The 13,565-nt window shown below is 39.9% G+C and overlaps 1 protein-coding gene across 5 annotated transcripts in view; it reads left to right on the top strand.

The window, feature by feature from the left end:
• Window positions 1-13,565, top strand: part of rab11fip4b (RAB11 family interacting protein 4 (class II) b) — a 46,804-nt gene that overhangs the window by 12,935 nt on the left and 20,304 nt on the right. The window contains exon 1 of one of the 5 annotated variants that reach the window (XM_020597072.1): window positions 9,845-10,511. The exons of the other annotated variants lie outside the window; for them this stretch is intronic. The gene's annotated coding sequence lies outside the window, so the exon portion shown is untranslated. Of the gene's footprint in view, window positions 1-9,844; window positions 10,512-13,565 lie in introns of those variants that run through there. 5 annotated transcript variants of the gene reach the window in all.

Raw genomic sequence — 13,565 nt, 5'->3', positions numbered from 1 at the left:
TTTTGAATCGTTGTGTGTAAACGATGACAGTTGTGCTTTAGTTGTGTTTAAGTTCTGCTGTCCTCTGTTTAGTGTTTTGCAACACAAGGTCATCACAGTGCGAATTGTGTTTTAGTGAGTGAGAATGTGTTTAGAGTTTAGCAAAAAGAGTGCATGAGATTTGCTAACAGTGTCTAACTGCCTAAACTGGTTTAAGGTTGGGCAGAAAGAGTGATTTATTCGACAAATTGGTTTAGGCTATTGAGAATTTGGTTCAGAGAATGGGGTTTATTGTTTTAGCAATTATGAAAAACTGTAATATCTTAGACTATATATATGGTAAAAACTTATCTGAAGGCAGAACCAGGTTTCATCCATCCTCACAATTATTAATATGTGTTAGACATTTAGAAAGCATGGATTTTAGCTTGAAGGGTTTCCAGGCTAAACTGGGGCAGATGTAGGTGGACCATGGTTCCCATCAGGCCTGGGTGTGCTTGGGAATCCCCCACAGGTAGCTGGAAGAAGCTGCTTATGTATTTGGACTAAGAATCACTCCACAATGAGATTTACTTGTGTCAGATTTTTGTTGCCAGTGGGGACAGAATCTGCCTGTAACACTAAAAGTGTTTCAGTCTGCATTTCTGTGTACTTTCTGCTTTGGCACACTGTATCTGAGTAACTTGTGTCTGCAGGAATATGATGTCTGAAACCAACATGGCGAACTTTCTGGCCGCATTAGAAGCCATGCAGTTGACTGATGGTCCTGCTGACAGCCATGGAAACCTTATGATATGTGATGCCACACTGTGAACCGTCTGGTATGATGTGATGTGATGGCACTTTATGATGAGCTCTCTTTTTGATTTAGCATTTTACTTGGGATAAGAGGACAGTGTTGGCAGTGTAAGCCTTTTCTGTGATGTCTGGTAATCACCCAGACCTTTCTTGGCTGCCATGGTTAATCATTTATCAACTTTATTTATGACAGCTGCCATCACATGTCATCCAGATATATGAGGAATGTTCTGTTCTTTGTGGAATTATGAATATGCAGTTTGCAGGTACAGAATATTTCTTCAGAACATTTTTGAGGATTTTAGAGATGTTTATATTACTAAAATTACAAATGTTGTTTTGATATGTTTCACATCACAGAGATGGGTCAGTGTGATGCTTATCATTTCAGTTTTCTTTTTAGGAAATGACAAATAGGAAATTGGAAAGTGTCAGATCAGTGTAAAACTAAGATTTTGTGCCCATATTTTCTATCCATGAAATGGCCATTAGAAAATCAGAAAATAGAATAACAATTAGTGGTTTTTGTCTGTTCATGCATGGACTTCTTAAGAGGACGGGATCTAAGCACCAACTAAAACCTGATTGGTAAAACGGTTTCCCATAGTTTATGAATGTGATGTCCCAGTTCTCCTTGATAGCAACACACAAAATGGTTTTCATATTGTGATGGTTGCAATCAGGCACAAAACAAACCATGTCAGTTAAATCTATTACCATGTCATGCAAGGTTTGCAACCAAACAAACAAAATATTTGTTCCACTGTGATTGTTGGCTTGGCTTTTGGTAAAACTTATGGTTTGACTGTCGAGCAGTGAATTGGTGTCAATGTTTACAGATACCTATGATTAGTACACATCTCTGTAAGTGTTACAGCAGGTGTGCATTATATTCAGTGGGTAGTTTTGTATAGGAAAACCAGATGTGGGCATTATTTAATTCCACTTAACCTACACACTTCCAAAGTTTCTTGTCCTTTGTGGTCTCCACACTGTCAGCCACGTTCTTAGTACCGGTATCTTATAATTATACCAAACTTTAACAATACCCATGCATGGAACACAGGACTGAACTGAGGTCAGTCTAAATCAGAGTACAGTAATGTGTTGTTTAGTATTAAACAGTGGAATAGTTTTCTACACCCACCACAGTTCTTAAGGCACACACCAGTACACTCCATCTTCAGAACTGCTTTTTGCTAGCTGCTTGAACAGTGTTTGGTATTCATTGCATTTGTGCATTATATCAGGAGTATATTGACTTTTGAGTACAGCTAAAGGACGTTATGTGAGCTTTGTCTATCACTGTTTGGCTGAGAAGAAAATGGTGATGGAGATGACATCAAACATGCAAAGAAAATTGTAAATGTATGGGAGAAAAAGGCAAACGGCTAGAGAAATGAAATACTGTCTGATAAATGGAAAGATAGAATGGATGTGGCAGAGTGATTGTGGATTGATGGGTGTGATGCGTTTGGAAAGGGATAAAGGCAGCAGATGGAATGCAGACAAAGAAATCTGAAGAGAGAAAGGGAAATGATGGGAAAAACTGAGAGGAGATAAGAGGCAGACAGAGAGCAGAACAACAACAGAGTCAGATAACTTAGATAGCACCTTTATCTGATTTGTTAATAGATGGGCTATTTGGCTTGTGGTAGTGACTGACAGTGCACATTAGTACAGGTGACACTCATCAGGCCTCACTTCCAAATCAGTCACTGGCCTTTCTCTGACCACATGGTCAGGTCAGGTCGAGCCAGAAATGGGGCCTACACTGTGGCTGCTCTGCTCAGAAGGATCAGCGTGGTGAACAGCAAAGTTGAAAGCGGGTAAATATTGGATTTTAGTTTACTTGGAGTATAAAGATTTTCCTAGTTTGGTGTTCTCATGACAGGTCACAGTGTGTCAAACGACACATGCACTGTCTTAAACTGTTTTCATGCTTTGTTGATTTTATGGCATTTTCAGAGTGATTTTGGCTGTTGTTGTATTCCAACTGACATTGAAGAAGAATTTTTACATTTACTTTGTGGGTTTTAGGCACCCTGTTAACTAAAGAACTAAACTGAGTGAGTCTCTTACCTCAGTGATTGATTTTCAGTATTTTTTGTTTTCAAGATGCCTTCTTATTCTGCATTATTTATTTAAAGCTGCATTAACTAGATTTAGCACAGATAAATCAAGTAAACATTTTTCAAGAAGTGTTTTTTCCCAGTTGTACTGAACCCTCCTAATAAATGTGCAGAAAATATTCACAGTTTTTTTTTTTAATCATCAATCACGGTGCTAGAGATATTTAGAAATTATCTTTGAGGAAAGCAGCCAGTCTACCCAATATAATGGAATATTATTCCCTGTTCAGGCAGATAGCGGTCAGTGGATAGTATCGATAAGAAATGCAGCAGAGGATCCTAGTAAAAATAGGCCTAGGTGCATGTTGCTGCAGCACTGAATCTGTTCAGTGACTAATGTTCAATGGCCGTTTTCTTTATTTTTCTATCCTTTATTTTCTTGGTGGTTCATACTGTCAGTTGCAAATAACTAAATAACAGAAGTTGATTAAAAATAGTGCAGAATATGGCACTTTGTTGCTGTTGCAATTGTCATATTTTGAGATTCTAAGAGGATTTGAGATGCTTTCACAGTTGGCTGATTGGAAAGGAATTATATTCTGTTGATTTGAAAGAGCACAGGCATTGCTGCCTTGCAGTTTTTGGCACCAGTGTGTGAGACTTGGTTGGTTAATTAAAGTTTAGAAAGACTCCCACACAGATACACACTTGCGCACAGTATGGGATAGAGACAAGGCACAGTGGAGTCCCACTAATGACACTCAAGGACACATGGCCATGAAGCTGTAGCTGTAACTATCCAGCTATAAGGGAGGACTGCTAATGAACAGAAACGTCATTTGTTTTTGTTTTTTACCTCCATCTCTGTCATACACATTTGCATTTCACTCATGATCTCACTGACTAGCAATGGCTATAAATCATATGCTCAGCTGGCCCTCACTCATGCCAGTGGTGCCATCTTATTCCCCAGTTTAACGTTCATGCATGCAATATGTTTACTGTAATAACTGTATCTTAACCTTCTTTTGTTTTACATTAATGCTCTCCTACTTTTTTTTTTCTCCATTCACCCTCATCATCTCTGAACCTAGTTTGTATATGCAAATAATCCTTTTTACACTATGTGATAAATGGTGCTTTTCACTGGCATTTGATGACTTCACCCAGTCCCACCATGTTGTAGTGTGTGTGTGTGTGTGTGTGTGTGTGTCTCTCAGGGCTGTTTCCTGTTATTCAGATCAGACTTGCAATATTTTACAACTTAGAAACTGCACTCATGGTGCTTAAAATTCTTTTATAGCAACATTCATACTGCTGATATGCGAATATTGCATTATGTTACATTACAAGCTTGAGGCAGTGTTTTGAGATGAATTAGCATTTGGAAGAGAAGTGCAACAAATGTGGTGAGCAAGGCTGGAGTCAGAGAGGAAGCTGAAGAATGTGGTTTCACGGTGGTTGTTTCTGATGTTCCCCTTTAAGCAGTTACTGTGGAAGTTTACATGACCTTATTTTGATTCTGAGCATGCTCTGAGCTTCTCATTTTTTATCCTTGTGTCTGTATGTGAGTGTCTGAGTAGTAGTTACCATAAGTCCAGACTGTCTTTCAGTGGCCAGAGGTCACCTCCTGTCAGGAGCATCTGTGTGGACAGCATGCAACATGAGGCTTTAGACACACACACACACACAAACACACACATACACACTTGGAAGATAAGCATATACCTGTATACATGTTTTTGTGTGTTTGCTTTCAGGGAGGTTAATAAATTCTTTCATTTAAGTAACAGATATTCTAGTTGACTTGCACAGGCAGTCACAAAGCAAATCATTTTCACCTTTAACTAGTCTCTGTGGGGTTACGATGTCTTTGTTTTGCTCTTGCTCTCTACAGCTTCAGATCTTCTATGTACTTTGTCATGGTTTATCAGAGATATTGTAGTTCTCTCAAAAACAGTAACACTCCTGTAACAAAGATTGTTGCTAAGATAGTACCGTACAAAGGATCAATAGGTTGGTTGTGTTTGGGGATTTTAACACATGTAATTAGTACCATTAAAAATCCTATTAAATTGAATGAAATATACCCTTAAAATTTTACATTACATTGCATTTTACATTAAGCCCTAGTGTGAATATCACTATTTCCCCCTTTACCTGTAATCTTCAGACATTCTGGTATTGTGAGGACATTTTCTCCAGTCCTCACAACTTCAAAGATCTGTTTTGAGGCTTAGCACCTAGTTTTAGTTTAAGTTAGGGTTGGTTTGTGGTAAAGCATTAGGTTGTGGTGGTTGAGCTTGGAGTGAGGGGTAGGGAATGCATTATATCAGTGTGTCCTCATAATTATCTAAAGACCAAGGTGTGTGTGTGTGTGTGTGTGTGTATTTGAAAAAGCTAAATAAAGCTATTCAGTGCTGCATGTGCTTATGCAAACATTCTGTCCTCACTGTCCATCTCAGTATGTACAGTACATGAGTAATCTACTACTCTTTGTTTTTATAACACCCCTCTTAACACTTTGTTCTGCAATCACATTTAGCCATCCATTGCCTAAAACTGCTCTTTCTGTCTGGGTATCTCTTATGCAGAACATGCAGCATATGAATGCAGAAGGAAGAGTGAGAGTCACAGTTTTCAGCAGAACACATTGAAATCTGCTTGCGCGTGCAGATCATGTACTTTATTGCCAGTGTAAACATGGATCTGCAGACATTTCTTCATACATGCTTTCATAAACCTGTGTTTATTAGTGAATGTACAGTATCTACTTATCTCATTCTTCAGGCTTAAAAACACACACGTTTATATTTACAAACTAATGTCATGTCACATATAACACCAGTATGAATTAAGAGACAATTCTGCTAAAAGTGGATAATCCTCTGTCACAACAGTTACACTCACTGTGTTATCTGAACAGACTGCACCGTGCCAGTTTGAATGATGCCGTAGTTCAAAGTATCAGATAGCTGACCAATACTGATCACACTCTCTTACTTGGGTTTTTTTTTTCCCAAATTTTCCACTTTACAGTGTTCTACCACTTGTCTTGTAAGGACTTCAGAGATGGCATTAATGTTTGGGTCAGTGTGGTAGTGAGCATCAAGAGGCATCTGTGTTCCCTGAGTCCTATTAAATAAAATAATCAACTCTTTCTATTACTTTCTGGCTCTCCCCCTCCCTTAATTTGCTGTCGCTTTTCCTTTTATCTCTGTCAACTATTATCTCTCGTGACTAGTGCTCCAGGTCTGGGCCGAGCTCTGCTGTCTGTCTGTCAGTCATGTTATCCATAATTAGTGTCCAAACTCTGTCTTCTTCTTTCAAAGCAGATAAGCTAGTTTGCTTGCAACAGCACCATTGCCCATGATAGCCAGCAGCTCTTGCTCAAAACCAGTGTGTAAAACACTGCAACCCTTTACTGTACACTACCATACTTTGTTTGGTTTTTTTACTTTTTCTTTTCTGCTCACGTTTTATTTTTCCTTGCCTAATTTTATCACAGATTTTTCTCATTCCATCTCTGTTACTGCAGTTTGTTGTTTCTTTCATCCCTATTTTCTCATTTATCTCACCCGTTTTCAATCCACCCATCTTGTTTTCTCCAGCATCACTTCCTCTTTCTTTCTTTCTTTCTCATTCTCTCTCTGCATGTTTAATTAGGTTGCTGATTCTGTGTTGTGTGGACCGAATAGAAAAGATGTCAGAGGAGCTCAGTTGTAGATTGGTGCCTCCTCCTTCTCTCCCTTTTCTCGATCTATTTTTCCCCATTTCATAAACAACACACATTCAAACAATCCCAGTCACAGTGGAAATTATAGCTTTGCAACACACTTGGGGTGATTCACCAAACTGACTGGAAGTTACCATATGTCCCGTAAATGTTTGAATTTAGTGGGATATTTACTTTCATTTAACAACTACATGAAAATGACATGCTTGATTGATTGAACAATGTTCTAGTGCTTGAAGGTAAATCAGAATCAGCTGTGTATCTAGAAGAAGCTGCAGCAGAGTTATTGGAATTTGCAGTTGTCAGCCCAAACAAGCAGTCATCAACCCACTGCCCCTGAGGAGTATCCCTGTCCCATTTATTTCTCATAAGCTTTTTTTCTGTGAGGCTTCTTGCTCTAACCATCTCTTCTCTCACCCTTTTTCTCTATCATTCATCTTGCTGCATTGCAACCCCCACCAGCTGGTTTCCAATCCCCATAGAGCTGTTTTAGCTGAACTCTGCAAGAAGCACATTTGTTTCTTTTATTTATTTTTTTCTGTACTACATGTGGATGGACTTAAGGGTGTATATATATATATGTGTGTGTGTGTGTGTGTGAGGGTACAGATTAGAAAACAACAACGTAAAGTGTCTTAATAATTTGTTGGGCCACCACATGCCACCAGAACAGCTTCAGTGCTTGTTGGCATTGATTCTCTGAACTCTGCTGGAAGGATGAACACCATTCTTCCAAACAATAGTCTCTCTTTTGGTGTTTTGATGATGATGGTGAAGACACTGTCTAAAGCTTAATTTAGATGTGCCGCAACTACACACAGGTGTTGATGCGTACCTATGCAGCAAAGTGGTTATTGGGTAAACGTGGCTGCCTGCTAATTGGTCTGCTAGTGGGTACTTGCCTCTTTGAAAATGTTGGAGCAAATTGGCATTACTTGACTTGACTGACCACCTATTCTCAATCTAAATGCAACAGCTTTGCACCCATCTCTGAACGACACATGCACATGTTCCCATACGTGCAGTGATGCAAAGTCTAAATTTGGCCTAACACGACAATCCAAAATCTCCTATAGTTCTTCAGCTGGGTTGAGACTGGTGACTGTGAAGGCCATAGCATATGACTCACATCATTTTCATACTCATCAAGCCACTAAGTGACCCCCTCGAGATCTGTGGATGGGAATATAGTCATCCTCGAAGAGACCACTCATTTTATTCGTGTTTTGTGTGTTTGCTGTAGCCTGTGTCCATTAATCAATGAAGCGATAATGCAGATTTCCCAAACACCTTCCTTCTTTGACATGTACCTTCATCACTTTAATACTGGACCTCCCTTCTCTCCATTATACACCACTGAAGAAAGTAATGAGGTAATTTCTTCCCCTTTCTGAATTGCATTAACATAACTGTGTTAACACTTGTAGTGAAACCTTGTCCATAACTATATGCTGCCACCTGAATGAGGCAGGTAGACATGAATAGAATGGTAAATGGTTTCTTTAAAAGGGGAAAAGGGGACAGTCCTTTTAACAAATTGCACAGAAACAAATAGCCAGGCCACTGGCTGAGCCACTGCCAACATCTTTAGGAAGTGAAGGAGAAAGAGAACAAGGGGTGGAGGGAGGGAGGAAAAAACTTTAGGACGTTTGCATTCCTTTCCACATAATTAGATTTTATTTGGCGCCCTCAGCTTGGACCATATCTCTTTCCTACTCTTCATCTTTTTCACCACCTCCTCCCTATTTTTCACCATCACTCCATCAGCATGTACTTGCATCAAGCATCAGGACTTCAGCAGCTATGAATTTTAAAAGGTGGCAGAGAAGCAGGTAGTCAGAAAGAGAGAGGCAGACGGTGAAGAAGGTAAGAAGTTCACTGACATTTCCTTGTAATTTTAGGAGGATTACGTTCTGGCTCAACTGCCACCACCTCTTGACAGAGGCTGCTGAATATAGTTACTGGAAGAGTATAGAGCGTGACTCGTGTTCCTGCAGCATGGGGAACAAACAGGTCCTTCAAATATAAGTAGAACAACAGTCAGGGAAGTTCTCAGATGACAATATTACCAGAAGGTTCATCATTACGGTGACTTGTTCAGTCGAGCAAAATGCAGAAAAGTAAAAGAAAAGCAGAAATATAGAAAATACAAATATTTGCTGTGACATAGTTATCTGAATGCTTCAAGGAGTGCATGTGAGGTTTAGAACTGGTGACCTGTTTGTAGGAAAAAAAAAGATTTTACATGCTATGATAAGTGTATAGCATCCTATGCTGTCACATCAGAATTTGTTCAGGAGGGTCTAAAGTAAATATGATTATATAATGTTAGAGCCTATACAAAAAACTCAGGAGAAATTGAAAAGTTCAGTGCTGATGCAGAGATCGACTATAAGCTAAGAATATAGAATCTTTAAAATAAGTTGAGTTTGAACCAAATTGCTCCACTAAGAATGACACTAACTGACGACAACCAAGTGTAATAAACACTTTTACAGCTCCAGTTAGATGAAGTCCGGCCTCTCTGGTGCCAACTCCAAGTTGTTTTCTGTATCCTTTACTCTGATAAGAGGGCCTGGACAGCATCCAACTAGAACAGGAGCAATTTGAAAGATACAAGTGAGGAGTATAAGATGGAGTGGTGGTGGAAATGCCCTGCAGAGCTGACAAGATTTGAAAAAGAAAAAATGGTAAACATTATATGCTTCCCACTCAGGGAATATTTTCCAGCTTTTACATGCAAATTCTGTAGATTCTTTGAGGAAAAAAATTCTCTGTATTAGTGATACACATTGAAGCAGAGAATTATTTTCCTCAAAGAATCTACAGAATGTTAATCACATTTTCCCAAAGCACAAATCAGAATATTCAGATAGCTTGATGTCCAAAATATTCAGTTTAATAACAGAATACTTAGAAAACCAACAGATATTAACATTGTGAAGGTTGAAACCAGAGAATGTTTGTATTTTTACTTAATTAACTAGTCAGTTATCATAATAGTTGCTGAACCATAATGATAGGGCTTATAATTGGTGCCTTTTACTCTTCTCCAAGGACACGTTATAGATACAGATTTTCTGAACTGTTTTGACAGATTTTAGAAGAGTGAAATGAACAGCACATGCCTTACGCTGCTTTGCCATCACCTCTGTCTTATTCTCTAATGTTTCCTCCTGTTACTAACTAGGTAGTCTTTTTTTCCTTTTGACCCATCTTGTGGAGTTTGCTGCATCACTGAAGACAAACTGTTTCAGCTTTCGAGACAACAATCACCTCCCTCCCCTTCTATATAGCCCACACAGCCACTGTCCAGAGAGCCAGGCAGGGCTTGATATGCAAATATAGCCTGAGTAGGTGGGAGCCAAGAGCAGAGTGCACAGCAATGTGAGAACTCTCATAAGCTCCGCCCACCAAAGCTAGTTGCTAAGTAACCACTCGCAAAGGGGAGGGAGGGGAGGAGGGACCATGAATTCACCAACTGTTGCCTGATCCGAGCTCTCTCAGTGTGCGAATGCGAGTCAGTCGGTAAACCAGGCAGCGAGAGGGGCCAGAGGGAGTGTGAGGTGCAGAGTGTGCTTGTTTGTGCGTGTGAATGTGTTTGTGTGTCACAGAGAAAGAGAGAGAGAGGCAGTGTGGAAGGAAGTGCCGGGCAGCTGATGCGGTGTTTTAAAGCAAACGATCCGTCCTGCTCCGCTCCTCTGCTTCTCTCTGGACTATACCACTAACAGAGACTCACCCTTTGGACTATCCTGACGCTTTCTCCTCCTTTGAACGGAACACCTGTGTGTGTGTTTGTGTGTGTGAGCTGAGACACCTGACTTCGCCCTGGGGAACAGGGCGAGTGGCTAACTTCAGTCGATGAAGGTTTGACTGTTGGAAAGAGGGGAACTGCTGCCCATGGACTCCCTTCATTAGTAAACGGGGTAAGCAACCAGACTGCACCCAGTCTGCTGAAATGTGGGGTGATGAAAGATTATTTGACAGAATGAGAGCAAAACAGAGAAAGGAGTGAAGAGAGAGCCATAGAAAGGCAACAACAAGATGAAAGCAGAGATTATGTGTTGGGGGAAGACTGGCTAGTTAAGGGGGGCAGTTCAGCAGTAGTGCAGACTCCATTGTCCCTGAGTTTGTGCTTGAATGTGTGTGTGTGTGTGTGTGTTGCATGTAGCTGACCCTACCTCCCAGCTTGCCTGTCTGTCCTGTACTGTGTCATCACACTACAATGTCCTGTCTCTTCTGTTAGGTCTCTCTTCATCACTGTCTGCTCTCCAGTGTCCTTTCTTATCATTTTCTGTGTCACTTTCATTTGATTTCTTTTGGCTCTGTTGCAGTTCAACATCTCTCTCATGGTAATGGGATTAACCAGTGTAGCTGGAAGGACAGAGAGTAACGGGGGGAGAGCGATCAAATGAAGTGTGCAGGGAGTAGGACAGGTAGAGCTTTATCATGCAGGTATGCAGGTAGACTGAAAAAAGACACCAGATTAGCTGTCTAACAGGAGTGGGTGGGAGGGTACTGGTATCTACCGGTACAATTCAGGTTATTTGCCCTAGTGCAGTGAAAAAGGAGAACTATATCCTATTACAGTAACATTGTGTTTTGAGAAACAGCGTTCATAATGTTGCAGGAGGAGACATTATAGGTAACGCATACCGTCCTCGAAAATGTGGAACAAACTCAAGAACTTGATATTATATTTATAGATGTATCATTTTAGATATCATTAATAATGTTACAATAAACAGTTACTGTACCAAAAGCCTGTAACTGTCCTTTTGACAGCATCATCCTTTTGAAAACAGGTTTAACTTATTATCTAAAAGATCTACAAATAAATTGTGCTCTGTTTTTGAACCTAATAGTCATCCATTACTCCAAACATACAAGGGCAAGGCGAGTTTTATTTATATTTACTGTGGGGATCTCGATAGCAATGTATGACATCAGACTCTGTAGTCCTTTCTGAATACTCCTGGTCAGTTGCATAATGAGATTTACTCTTCCACCAAGCAGGAAATTCTCTGCTGATTATCCTGGGTTCAAGGCCTCCCTGAACACTTTTTCACTGAACTCATTTTGTTTATTTGTATATACAGTAGCTGAAGATAGTGTTTTTTACATTTTTTTATTTTTTATTTGACCTTAGACAATACTAGCATTCCACTAAATATCTTTTAGAGTGTACAATGTATAAATCGGGACTACAATAACTAGATTAACTGTACTGTGCTGAGCTCTACTGGATGAATGGAGGCTAATCTGCAGCAGTTGAAACTGTTGTCAGTCCTCACATTAATAGAGAGCCAAAAAAAGAAGGGAGGAAATAATCTCTAGACAAAACAAAAGCATCTCAATGCAAATACATTCACATCTTCTGAGTCACTGGGCTGATGTAGATTACCAAATACCAAAGACATTGAATTTGTGCAGAACCCTAATTTTCCTTTTAGAAAACGCTTTAAATGAGTTTTGCAAGCACAGAATACAAAAATTTGAATGACAAAGTGAAATGCAACAGATGACAAGAGGTGGCGGCTTGACCGCCTGCTAAGGGTTTGCTACATGTGAGACACTGAAATGCCCCCATTGAACAGACAGCAGCAAGAGAAATGACAGTTGCCTAAGAAAAAGACAATGCACTTTGTTAAAGAAGGACAACGAGGTGCTGTCTTGTCTTTTCATCAAACATGAGATGCAAAACAGAACACAGCGACTGTGAGGCTTGGACAAAGAATGTTTGTTAAATCTTTGAGCAGCTACAAACAAGCCATTGTGTTGTGCTTTTCCTTCAGGATGAATCTTAACGCCTCATCGTACAATCCCTAGTAATATTAGCAGTTATAGCAATTCAAGTGAGATGTGACTGAACCATCCCAGATGCTCAGTGAGTGGACTGCAGAGCTAAGAAAACACTCAGCTTTCAGCATCTAAAATGTGACGATGTACTACTGCTTTATTCTTAGTACTTTTAAAAATGAGTTTAGAGGCTAACTGATTCATTAACTAACAGAAAAACCTAATAAAACCAAAAGGCACACTTGTCCTAATTCCACTTCAGTTTGACACTGAGACTGTTTAGCAACCATTTGGATATCTGTGATGCATGTGTACACAAACGTTGAGCTTCCTTTTTATTTCCTAGTTCCTCTCTCTTATCTCTGTGTGCTCTGTGTTACCAGTCCTGGAGAAAGTACAGCACTGTTCCAGATTGTGCCTTTTTTCAGATATCACACAGGCACACACCAACACTTGCACATGTAGAGCACTGACTGAATGTTGTGCACCAGCAGCAGTCAGCAGGGCACAACCATTGCTGTGTGTGCAACTTTGTAATCCACAGTTTATAGAGCCAAGTTGTCCTGTCATGTTCTCAGGGACTGTCACTGAACTGAAATATGCAGTTCACTCATTAATTCACACACAGTAGTAGAATAGGACACTCTAATTACTCATAATCAAGGAGTGTATTTCAAGTTCCTCTTGTTAAACGGGCCTACCTTATATACAGTACACACCCACACTCACATGAAAACATTTGGATTAAAAGAACTTGTGAGGTATTTTGCTGGCACCACTCACTGACTTTAACCGTCACCAGTACCTGGTTTAACCCTCATTTATTGAGGTTATGCTTTATTTTTTATGTACAGGGCATTTACTGCTTAGTCAGAAATACAAGTGTAAACATAATTACATCTACCCTGCTTGACCTTTTTTGAGTTTCCTGTATGTACCAAAGCTGGTCTCTTTGAAAATACCTCCACACTGTCTCCAGTGTGCTGCTCCAGTCTCTTCCTATCGTGTCCTTTGTCCAGTGCTGCATTCCTGGTAATTCAAGCAGCTACCTGTTTCCCTTGAGATGGAAACAAGTGTGTATGTGTGTGTACTTTGTTATTGAAACCTATGCGGAGAAGAGTGATCGTCTTCCACATGCTGTATAGTTGTGTGCTTAAGCACTGGTGTTGATGTTTCAGTTC

The sequence above is a fragment of the Monopterus albus genome, unplaced genomic scaffold (genome assembly GCF_001952655.1).
Source record: "Monopterus albus unplaced genomic scaffold, M_albus_1.0 scaffold32.1, whole genome shotgun sequence".
NCBI classification, from domain to species: domain Eukaryota; kingdom Metazoa; phylum Chordata; class Actinopteri; order Synbranchiformes; family Synbranchidae; genus Monopterus; species Monopterus albus.
This window is presented reverse-complemented; position numbering and strand designations above follow the sequence as displayed.